Source organism: Anolis sagrei, chromosome 6, assembly GCF_037176765.1.
Source record: "Anolis sagrei isolate rAnoSag1 chromosome 6, rAnoSag1.mat, whole genome shotgun sequence".
Taxonomy (NCBI): Eukaryota; Metazoa; Chordata; class Lepidosauria; order Squamata; family Dactyloidae; genus Anolis; species Anolis sagrei.
In genome coordinates, this window is record NC_090026.1 from 127029376 (window position 1) to 127040947 (window position 11572).

An 11572-nucleotide genomic window follows, 5' to 3' on the forward strand; every position below is an offset into this window, starting at 1 on the left:
TTATGTGTGTAGGAGCCGCCGGTGGTACAGTAAGTTGAGCTGCTGAACTTGCTGATCGAAAGGTCGCACGTTCGAATCCGGGGTATGGGGTGAGCTCCTACTATTAGCCCCAGCTTCTATCAAACTAGCATTTCGAAAAAAATGCAAATGTGAGTAGATCAATAGGTACCACTCCGGCAGGAATGTAACGGCGCTCTGTGCAATCATGCTGGCCACATGGCCTTGGAGGTGTCTATGGACAACGCTGAGTCTTCGGCTTAGAAATGGAGATGAGCACCAACACACAGAGTTGGACATGACTGGATTTACTTTCAGGGCAAAACCTTTACCTTTACCTATGTTTGTAAGGCATATATGAAACATAAATGAATTTAGTGTACAGACTTAGGTTCCATCTTCTTCATGTAGTAAGGTAAAGGTAGTCCCCTGACATTAAGTCCAGTCATGTCTGACTCTGGGGTGTGGTGCTCATCTCCATTTCTAAGCCGAAGAGCCAGCGTTGTCCATAGACACCTCCAAGGTCATGTGGCCAGCATGACCGCATGGAGCACCGTTACCTATTGATCTACTCACATTTGAATGTCTTTGAACTGCTAGGTTGGCAGAAGCTAGGGTTGACAGCGGAAGCTCACGCCGCTCCCTGGAATTCCAAAATATTTTAAAAATCCAAAATATAGACCATTTGTGGTCCAAAGCATCCAGACAAGAGATGCTCAACCTGTGCTACAGTTTTTCTTTGCTGCAGGAAACAGGTCGGCATTCCCCTTTAATAATAAAAATAATAAAAAGTTTTAAGGGATTCTGAAGTCGGGATTTAATTGAAGGCCAAATTGATTTCACGGTGCTGGACCAGAATGGATAAACATGGGCCACGCAAACAAGCTGTGTTTTCTCCCATAAATCTTTTTCATCTGGAATTCATTAAGAGAGAGAGATGCAATGAAATTTCCAAAGCCAGGCATCTCTCAATTATGAATAGAAATGGGAGAAGCATTAAGTGGACAGAGTTAAAAATGGGTCATGGGCCCGGCTGATCCACAAGCGGAATGAAAAGCCGTGTGATTTTTGTCTAATTGAGGAAATTGTACAAATATATGCAAGGAATAAAGCAGCACAGAATGGTACTATTACTTCTCTTGACCTAGACAAGATACTTCTATTGCTGACTGAGGGTGCATCTCCAATGTAGATTTAATGCAGTTTGACACCACTTGAACACTATGGCTCTATGCTATGGAATCATGGGAGTTGTAGTTTGGTGAGGTACCAGCTGTTGCAGCTCAGCAGCAGTCACAGCAGCCAGGAGCTGATGGGTTCATTGATGACTTAGAGTCATAAGGGGTTGTGGGCTTTCCTGGGATTCATTCTGATGCAGGCCAAGAAAGTGAAACTGTTAAAGATAGAGATACAGAAACGATGCTTCATCTGACTACATATCCTGTACTTGGGACTTTTATCTCCTTATTAAGGTATGTCCCAAGCGCTCAGAAACTGTTTTCGCTTTAGCTTTGAGTCTCTTATCTTTCTCTCTCTAAGCCTGGCAGAACACCGAAGCCACTGTTCGGCTCTTCTGATTTGACTAATCTCCTCTCATCTATCTATTTGCTCCTTAATTTCAGCAGCCAGATGCTGAGCTGTTTTCAAGCTCCAAATCATGGGAATTCTCTGGTAGTGTGCTGGTACGGCTGTACCAGCTCCAACTTTATTTGCTTTGTATTAAATGTTTGTTTGCAGTCCTAGGTTTCAGGGACTCTGCAGATAGGTGGCTTCCTTTGGTTGCAGTCATAGGGCAAGTCACCTGTCCATCATCGTTAAGTTTTGGTTCCACCCCTTGCTCAGAGCAATTGGGAAGGGAGGGGAGACATTTTTAGTTAGTCTCAGCAAGGAAAGCTAATGTACAGGACGTGTGCAAGCTTCCCCTGTACAAAAGCTTCAACCCTCAAGACTTTCAGGGGGGAAACAGTCTTAAGAGTCTCCAAAGATTTCCAGGAAAACAGCCCTAAAGACCAAAGAACTCCAGCTGGAGAATATCTAAACTTTTACTGGTAGGTCCACTCAGTGCTTTGAGACGCAGTTCAACCCGGTAGTGGAGCCCACATCAGTGAGGATTAGATTACAGTCAGCCTGGGAGAAGTTAAAAAGGGGATTTTCCTTTAAAGTAAAGAAGAAGTTATTGAAGAAAATTGCCTGTCCTTAGGAAGTCACCAGTTGCCTAAAAGCCTGAAATCATTTGTTTAATTTTACTGAAGTCAAGAGAAGTTTCTGTTTGATTGTTCATTAATAAAAGACTTTGTTATACTTCACAAGCCATCTAAAGACTATTTGTGGTGGAAAACCTCTGAGAACTTCTCCTTGGGCCCCCTGGCTTCCCACTGGGCAAAGGTTGCACGTCCTGTTCTAAAGGAAATTCTTTACAGGCCCAGCGCATGACAGAACATGACAGTAGCAATTCAAGGAGCACACCATCATCCCCACATCTAAAGCACCCTGATCCTTAAACACAATCACAGGCTGAGCTCCAACACTGAGGGGTAAAAGGAAGGGGTTTGAGACTGTTAGGAATTGTGGCAGTTGAAGTCCAAAACACCTGGAGGGCCCAAGTTTGCCCATGCCTGGTGTAGATGCACCCTCACATTGACTCAACCTTTTGGACTACATTATTTGTCTTATCCAGTATGTAAGCCAATGGGATTTTGGCCTGCATCAATAGGAGCATAGTGTCTAGGTCCAGGGAAGTAATGCTACCCCTCTATTCTGCTTTGGTTAGACCACATCTGGAATATTGTGTCCAATTCTGGGCACCACAGTTGAAGAGAGATATTAACAAGCTGGAATGTGTCCAGAGGAGGGCGACTCAAATGATCAAGGGTCTGGAGAACAAGCCCTATGAGGAGCTGCTTAAGGAGATGGGCATGTTTAGCCTGAAGAAGAGAAGGCTAAGAGGAGATATGATAGCCATGTATAAATATGTGAGAGGAAGCCACAGGGTGGAGGGAGCAAGCTCGTTTTCTGCTTCCCTGGAGACTAGGACGCAATGGAACAATGGCTTCAAACTACAAGAGAGGAGATTCCATCTGAACATGAGGAAGAACTTCCTGACTGTGAGAGCCGTTCAGCAGTGGAACTCTCTGCCCTGGAGTGTGGTAGAGGCTCCTTCTTTGGAAGCTTTTAAACAGAGGCTGGATGGCCATCTGTCAGGGGTGCTTTGAATGCAATATTCCTGCTTCTTGGCAGAATGGGGTTGGACTGGATGGCCCATGAGGTCTCTTCCAACTCTTTGATTCTATGATTCTATGTAAGGCATGATAGGAGGTGTAGTCCAATATAACTGGAGGGCACCAAGTCAGAAAAAGCGTGGTTTGCTAAAATACGGGCCTTCCCTTAGTACAGCAGCATTTCACAATGGCTTGACCTGGTATTAAGGCAGCGTCGCCCGTCAACATGCTGCTCTCTACACAGTTTCCATAACATTTTACTTGATTCCAATTTTCCTCCCTGAACTGCATCCAAAAACAAAATATGTTTTTTCCCTCTACAGCTGTATCCATTAGGCTTTGAGCACGTAGCTTTGCTTAAAGAAGAAAAGACACAAAAGAAAGGAATGACGGTATTTCTAAATGCTGGTGCAGGAAAAGCTCTTGACAGTGTTCCTTTAATCTAAACACTCTCCAAGAACCGCTGGAAAAGCTGCCTCATCTGCGAGGAGACTTTTATGTAAACCAGCTGATGCTTGACAAAGGGCAGCAAATCAAAATGTTCCATTGTTGCAAATCTGAAAGAACTCCTGATAAAAGAATACCCTGAATAGCGCTGGCATTCATGAATATGATGGCTGAAATATCCTTGCTCTTTTGTTTGCCATCAAGTTGGCTTTGACGCACAAGAATCCTATGAATATGACACTTCCAAGAAACTAGGTATTAGCAACCTCACTCAGGTCTTGCAAACTCAGGTCCCTTCTACACTGCCATATATCCCATATTATCTGCTTTGAAATGGATTATACAACAGTGTAGACCAGTGTTTCTCAACCTGGGGGTCGGGACCCCTGAGGGGTCGCGAGGGGGTGTCAGAGGGGTCACCAAAGACCATAAGAAAGCACAGTATTTTCTGATGGTCATGGGGATTCCATGTGGGAAGTTTGAGCCTATTCTATTGTTGGTGGAATTCAGAATGTTCTTTGGTTGTAATGAACTATAAATCCCAGCAACTACAACTCCCAAATGTCAAGATCTATTTTCCCCAGACTCCACCAGTGTTCATATTTGGGCATATTGAGTATTTGTGCCAAGTTTGGTCCAGATCCACCATTGCACGAGTCCACAGTGCTCCCTGGATATAGGTGAACTACAACTCCCAAACTCAAGGTCAATGCCCCTCAAACCCTTTCAGTGTTTTCCATTCGTCATGGGAGCCAAGTTTGGTTCAAATCCATCGCTGGTGGGGTTCAGAATGCTCTTTGATTATAAGTGAACTATAAATCCCAACAACTACAACTCCCAAATTACAAAATCAACAGTAAAATGACTGTTATGAAGTAGCAATGAAAACAATATTATGGTTGGAGGTCACCACAACATGAGGGACTGTATTAAGGGGTCACGGCAATAGGAAGGTTGAGAAACACTGGTGTAGACTCATATAATATGAGCCCCCTTCTATACTGCCATATAAATTCCAGATTATCTGCTTTGAACTGGATTATATGGCAGTGTATTTATTTATTAATTTATTTGAAGCATTCCCACTCCGAAGGGGACCAAAGGCAGAGCACAACATACTAATGGCAAACATTCCATGCATAAAATAACTATAAATATACACAAACATTAAAATCAGTCGTATCTACTTTAAAATCAGCTGTTCAAAACCATCTCAAGACATGTTCCAGAAGCATTATATCCTAACGTTTCACCTGCAGCTGTGGTAGGCATCCTCAGAGGTTGTGAGGTCTGTTGGAAACTAGGAAAATTAGGTATTTATATCTGTGGAAAGTCCAGGGTGAGAGAAAGAACTCTTGTCTGTTGGAGCTGGGTGTGAATATTTTCAATTGGCCACCTTGATTAGCATTTGATGGCCTGACAGTTTTTGGTGTGGCTTGTTACTGCCTGGGAAATTTCTTTGTTGAGAGGTGACCAGGTGTTCCTGATTGTTTCTTGTCTGGAGTTCCTCTGTGTTTGACGTTTGTTCTTTATTTACTGTTATAATATTAGAGTTTTTTTTAATACTGGTAGCCAGATTTTGTTCATTTTCATGGTTTCTTCCTTTCTGTTGAAATTGTCCACATGTTTATGGATGTCAGTGGCTTCTCTGTGTAGTCTGGTTGTGAGAGTGGTCCAGCATTTCTGTGTTCTCCAATAATCTGCTGTGTCCAGGTTGGTTCATCAGGTGCTCTGCTATGGCTGACTTCTCTGGTTCAAGTAGTCTGTAGTGCCTTTCATGTTCCTTGATTCATGTTTAGGCACTGCACCCAGTGGGACCACCTTGACTGGCTTGTGCCAGAGTCTTTGCAGTTTGATCTTTAAATCTTCATATCATATATGCTTTTCCAGTTGCTTCTTGTCAATCCTGCTGTTGCGTGGGATTGCAACATCCACGATCCATACTTTGTTCTTTAACACGATCGTGAGGTCAGGTCTCTTGTGCTCCAAAACTCTGTCAGTCTGAATTCGGAAGTCCCAGAGTAGTTTGATGTGTTCATTTTCTGTAACTTTTTCAGGCTTGTGATTACCAACAATTCTTTGTCAGAGGCAGATGGTATTTGTGGCACCATTATATTATTATTATTATTATTATTATTATTATTATTATTATTATTATTTGAAACACAACAAGATGAGTCCCTAGCAAACAAGATCACCCTGCCTGCTGTTTTATTGGATCACATGTCGGACCCTTCCCAAGTGTCTAGGACTGTGTGATGTATCGGCAAATAATGCGTGCAGATCCCAGTAAGGTATCCTTCTGCAGCTGGCAGATGGTAATCTTGTCAGTGCTGATTGTGTTTAAGTGCAGGCCAAGGTCTTTAGTCACTGCACCCAGTGTGCCGATCACCACTGGGACCACCTTGACTGGCTTGTGCCAGAGTCTTTGCAGTTCGATCTTTAAATCCTCACATTGTGTCAGCTTTTCCAGTTGTTTCTCTTCAACCCTGCTGTCACCTGGGATTGCAACATCAATGATCTATCATTTGTTTTCTAACATGATTGTGAGGTCAGGAGTATTGAGCTCCAAACCTCTGTCTGTCTGAATTCAGAAGTCCCAGAGTAGTTTGACGTGTTCATTTTCTGTAACTTTTTCCAGCTTGTGATCCCACCAGTTCTTTGTCGCAGGCAGATGGTATTTGTGGCACAAGTTCCAATGAATCATCTGAGCAACGGTGTTATGCCTCTGCTTGTAGTCTGTCTGTGCGATCTTCTTGCAGCAGCTGAGGATATGATCTATTGTATTATTATTATTATTATTATTATTATTATTATTATTATGTTACTGACATAAAAGCACAGTATGTCACAGCAAATGAGATCTCTATGCTAGATTTCGTATGAAAAAATCACAAGTCGAACACTTCCCAAGCGTCTAAGACTGTGTGATGTATTTTCGAATGATGCACACAGATCCAAGTAAGGTGGCCTTTTGGAGTTGACAGATTGTGATTTTGTTGATGTTTATTGTTTCCAAATGCTGGCTAAGATCTTTTGGCACGGCACCCAGTTATTATTATTATTATTATTATTATTATTAGCCAATGTAGAAGGGTATGTCATTTAATTAGTCCACAGGTTCACAACCTGCCACTTAAAAGTCTTAAGAGATTATACATAGCTCATGGTAGACTTGGCAGGACTGTATATGTCTTGATTTTTCCTACAATCCAGAGGCTGCAAAGAATACTGTAAAAAAAAAATGCACCCCAAGAATCTCTTCCGTAAATGCCATTCTCATGCTTAGTATTCCAGCATCGTTTTGTGACCTCCTCGAGGGAAATTCAGTGCTGTTAAATCAACACTATCCATTAAGAACTGGGCATCACCAGGAGAGGGGTGATTTACTTAGATGCAGCCGTAAGCTTGAATCCAGGCCAGAAACTATTAACAGAACTGTCGGGCGGCCACCGTGATATTCTCACCAACTGTATTTATGGCTTTCTGATACAGAAATTGGGAATAAATTAAATTATGGCTTCGTCTTCTCAGATTCCTCTCCTCGGGGAAAGAGTATAGTGACAGTTCCTACCTTGCTAGGTTACAGAGCCAAACTTTGCAGCTTTCTGCTTCCTTGGAGACTAGGACGTGGAACAATGGCTTCAAACTACAAGAGAGGAGATTCCATCTGAACATGAGGAAGAACTTCCTGACTGTGAGAGCCGTTCAGCAGTGGAACTCTCTGCCCTGGAGTGTGGTGGAGGCTCCTTCTTTGGAAGCTTTTAAGCAGAGGCTGGATGGCCATTTGTCAGGGGTGATTTGAATGTAATATTCCTGCTTCTTGGCAGGGGGTTGGACTGGATGGCCCATGAGGTCTCTTCCAACTCTTTGATTCTATGATTCTATGATTCCTTGTGAGCCCCCACCAGTGTAGATCCATGGATCAATGAGATTTGCCCTCCAACTGTCCCAGTTTGGCAGAGACAAACCCAATTGAGTTGCTGTGAGTTTTCCAGGCTGTATGGCCATGTTCCAGAAGCATTCTCTCTTGACATTTTGCCTATGAAATGTCAGGAGGGAATGCTTCTGGAACATGGACATACAGCCTGGAAAACTCACAGCAACCCAGTGATTCTGGCCATGAAAGCCTTGGACAACATGTGGTGAAGTGTGAATTTTAATCTACAGTTATGTATAATTATAGATAGGTGTTTAAAAGGGTAAGGATTTAAACTAGCATAACTGGGGGGGGGGGTGGTAGCCAGCTTAGCTCACTCTGAGCTGAGTTGCCATGGAAAAAGGGATGGAGCCAACTGCCACTTGGCAGGGCAATCATTTTAAAACAGCTAGTCTGTAGTCAGCGAACTACAGGGGAGGCTGGTTCTGTTGTGTGTTGAGAACCAGTAAGGTAGTCTGTAGTCTAAGAAGTACAGGGAAAAGCTGATTCTACTGTGTTGAGAATCAGGAAGGTTTTGGCTTTTAGGCATTCATACAATCCAAGAATCCAAGAATCCAAATCATGAAAGAAGAAATACTTAGACAAGAATCTTCCCAGCAAGGCTTCCATGAACAAGAATGAGAACTTGATTCTAAACGATGCTTCATCTGACTATATTTCCTACAGTTGGAACATTTATCCCCTCATTAAACTATCCCCAGTACTCAGCACTGGTTTCAATTTAATTGAGATTCCCTTATCTTTTTCTGTCGGATTCTGGCAGACCGCCGAATCCACTGTTCGGTCTGCCTGTTTTGACTAATCTTCTGCCTCCTATATATTTGCTCATTAAGTTTTCCAGCTGGGCCAGGTTCCCAGTTGTTTTCAAACTACAAATCCTGGGAACGCTCTGGTAACAATTCAGGGAGCACACCATCATCCCCACACCCTTCAGGGACATTCTCATGGGAAACTACACTTTGAATTGATCTCCTGGTCCTTCTCTGCATCAGTGTTGTGCTGTCACGCGCTGGGCCTGTGAAAGAGTCTGTAGACATGACATGTTTTCTGAATGGCCAACGAGACGCTGGGGGTGCCTCGGCTGAGAGGCCTTTCGGATTTCCCCACACAAAGTTCTTTTAAAGACTTAGAAAGTTCAACAAAGTTTTTATTGTTGCTTAAATCTTCAATAAATCAAACAAATACTTCAAGGCTTTGAATCAACTGGTGGCTTGCTTAAATCCACAAGGGACAGGCAACTTTCTTCATAAACTGTTTCTTCCTTCTACAAGGGAAATCCTTGACCCCTCCCTGGGCAATCTGTCTTAGGCTCTGCTGGCGTGGGCCCCTACACCTGGTCCAAATTGCTTTATGGCTGCCGCGAGTGGTCCTTACCAAACAGAGTCCTTTAGTAGATTTCCAAGAGGAAAGAAGGCTTTCAATTCCCAGCGAAGGCTGGCTGTAAAACCGTGGAGCTGTATTTCTCCAGCAAAGAGCTGGCTGTAGAGTTGTGGAGCTAAATTCCCCAACAAAGGCTATGCTGTAGTTCTCTGTAGAGCTGTGGGACTGGATCCCCCAGCAAAGCTGGAAAAGACGAAGCTTTCTACAGGTGGAACTGATTCACGTCCTGTACGAAAGGCTTCTCTGTGTGAACTGAACTAGAGGTCCCCTTCTTCCCTCCTTAACCCAGAAAAAAGGGTGGAACTAAAGAACATAACGATAATTGATGGGTCATTGGCCCTGTGATTGCAAACCAAGGGAAGCCACCTTATAGCAAAATGCATGGAACTTTGGAATGCAAGCAGACACTCAATAGAAAGGAAAAGAATTTTGAGCTCCTGGTTCAGCCGTACCAGCACAAGTATCATTGACCAAACCATTGCCATCTTGAAATTCATTGGCATCACTTCCCACATCCAAAGCACCCTGATCCTGAAACACAACCACAGGTTGAATTGCAACATCTATTACCAAATATGGAAAACAATACTAGATTCCCACAGACTGGAAATGCTCACTAGATGTCCCAATCTCCAAGAAAGGGGATGTCAAGAATTGCACTAACCACAGTCCCATACATCTCAAAATTTCTACATTACAGGAGGTTGCCCTGTGTTATCCCAGAGCTAGTACAACACGGTGCCAAAGAGACCAAAAGCCTTGATTTAAGGAGCTGGGCATGTTTAGCCTGAAGAAGAGAAGGCTGAGAGGAGATATGATAGCCATGTATAAATATGTGAGAGGAAGCCACAGGGAGGAGGGAGCAAGCTTGTTTTCTGCTTCCCTGGAGACTAGGACATGACACAATGGCTTCAAACTACAAGAGAGGAGATTCCATCTGAACACGAGGAAGAACTTCCTGACTGTGAGAGCCGTTCAGCAGTGGAACTCTCTGCCCCGGAGTGTGGTGGAGGCTCCTTCTTTGGAAGCTTTTAAACAGAGGCTGGATGGCCATCTGTCAGGGGTAATTTGAATGCAGTGTTCCTGCTTCTTGGCAGGGAGTTGGACTGGATGGCCCAGGAGGTCTCTTCCAACTCTTTGATTCTATAAATCTATGATTCAAACCCAGCAATCAGAGATTCACCCCAAATACTTGGTTGGAGCAAAAAGCCTTTCATAGAATCAAAGAGTTGGAAGAGACCTCATGGGCCATCCAGTCCAACCCCATTCTGCCAAGAAGCAGGAATATTGCATTCAAATCAAATCAAAATATTTATTTCGGTCATTGACCAGCACAGGAAATAGTGTCACATTTCCAGACAAACCTGGCATGTTTGGTACATTAAAAATATAAATATAACTACTAAAAACACAATATGGGTGAGGGAGCAGAAGGGGAAACAGGGTATTCAAATCACCCTGACAGATGGCCATCCAGCCTCTGTTTAAAAGCTTCCAAAGAAGGAGCCTCCACCACACTCCGGGGCAGAGAGTTCCACTGCTGAACGGCTCTCACAGTCAGGAAGTTCTTCCTCATGTTCAGATGGAATCTCCTCTCTTGTAGTTTGAAGCCATTGTTCCGCGTCCTAGTCTCCAAGGAAGCAGAAAACAAGCTTGCTCCCTCCTCCCTGTGGCTTCCTCTCACATATTTATACATGGCTATCATATCTCCTCTCAGCCTTCTCTTCTTCAGGCTAAACATGCCCAGTTCCCTAAGCCGCTCCTCATAGGGCTTGTTCTCCAGACCCTTGATCATTTTAGTCGCCTTCCTCTGGACACATTCCAGCTTGTCAATATCTCTCTTGAATTGTGGTGCCCAGAATTGGACACAATATTCCAGGTGTGGTCTAACCAAAGCGGAATAGAGAGGTAGCATTACTTCCCTAGATCTAGACACTATGCTCCTATTGATGCTGGCCAAAATCCCATTGGCTTTTTTTGCTGCCACATCACATTGTTGGCTCATGTTTAACTTGTTGTCCATGACGACTCCAAGATCTTTTTCACACGTACTGCTCTCGAGCCAGGCATCCCCCATTCTGTATCTTTGCATTTCGTTTTTCCTGCGAAAGTGGAGTATCTTGCATTTGTCACTGTTGAACTTCATTTTGTTAGTTTTGGGCCATCATGTCTCTAATCTGTCAAGATCGTTTTGAATCCTGCTCCTGTCCTCTGGAGTATTGGCTATCCCTCCCAATTTGGTGTCGTCTGCAAACTTGATGATCCTGCCTTCTAACCCTTCATCTAAGTCATTAATAAAGATGTTGAACAGGATCCGGCCCAGGACAGAACCCTGCGGCACTCCGCTTGTCACTTCTTTCCAGGATGAAGAGGATCAGGCTAGCACAAGAAATAGATCGCAACACTTTGTGTCCGCTGTAAAGCTTAGATCTGCACCAACCTGTTTGTTCTAATTGAGACTTCACAATTTTGGGTGTAGGGAACCTGTAGCCAAAGGAAGTGCACCTCTCCAATATGGAATCACAGGTGTCTGTTCCCCCCTCTCTTCCTTTAATGTTGCAATGTCAGAATAATTCATTACAAGCCACTC